Source organism: Buceros rhinoceros, unplaced genomic scaffold, assembly GCF_000710305.1.
Source record: "Buceros rhinoceros silvestris isolate BGI_N320 unplaced genomic scaffold, ASM71030v1 scaffold30924, whole genome shotgun sequence".
NCBI lineage: Eukaryota > Metazoa > Chordata > Aves > Bucerotiformes > Bucerotidae > Buceros > Buceros rhinoceros.
In genome coordinates, this window is record NW_010409334.1 from 5,840 (window position 1) to 6,584 (window position 745).

The window sequence follows — 745 nt, forward strand, 5'->3', positions numbered from 1 at the left end:
CCACGCTGCAGCAACAGCAGCTCAGTCCTGCAGACCCAGAGCCCCTGAGCGGGGGCACAAGCCCGAAAGCATCACAAGCCCTATAAAAGGATTTGGGCCAGAGGCGAGGATAAAGGCTGACTCACTCGGCTCCATTTGATCTGGAGCAGTAATAGATTTACCTGCTGTGAAAGGCTCTGCTCTGCTTTCAGCAAGAGCAGCAGTATGTGGCTGAGAAGGTTTTGAGCACCAGTCCTCACCTTAAACTCCTCCCTGTCTCTGTTTTACTTTTATGGGAACCAGTCATTCTTGTGTCTCTAAATGCTAAACCCAAACACAATTGTAAAAAAAAAAAAACCAAACAAACCAAAAAATTGCTTGATATTCCCAGCTCTGTTTTGGAACACTGATTTCAATATACACCGTCCAACCCCCCCTCCTGTGGGATCAAAGCCTTCCCCAGGAGCCACCTCTCACATACATTTCCCCAGACTTGGTCTCTACCCACAAGTCTCTTAGTTCTAGGGCTAAAAGCCCAAAGACAATTTCTGATGTAGTTTCAGAATGGGAAGAAAGAAAACACAACGTAGTAGAAGAATTCCTCACTTACCTCACGCCAGCGCTGCTGACTCCTCCCCTGCAGACCAGCTCTTGCTGTGCTGGTCCCAGTGAGGAAGCAGGGTCGTCCCAGAGCTCAGGATGACCCAGGGCCAGCCCAGCCCAGCCCAGCCCAGCCCAGAGCCTTGAAACCACTTGGAATGCTTCA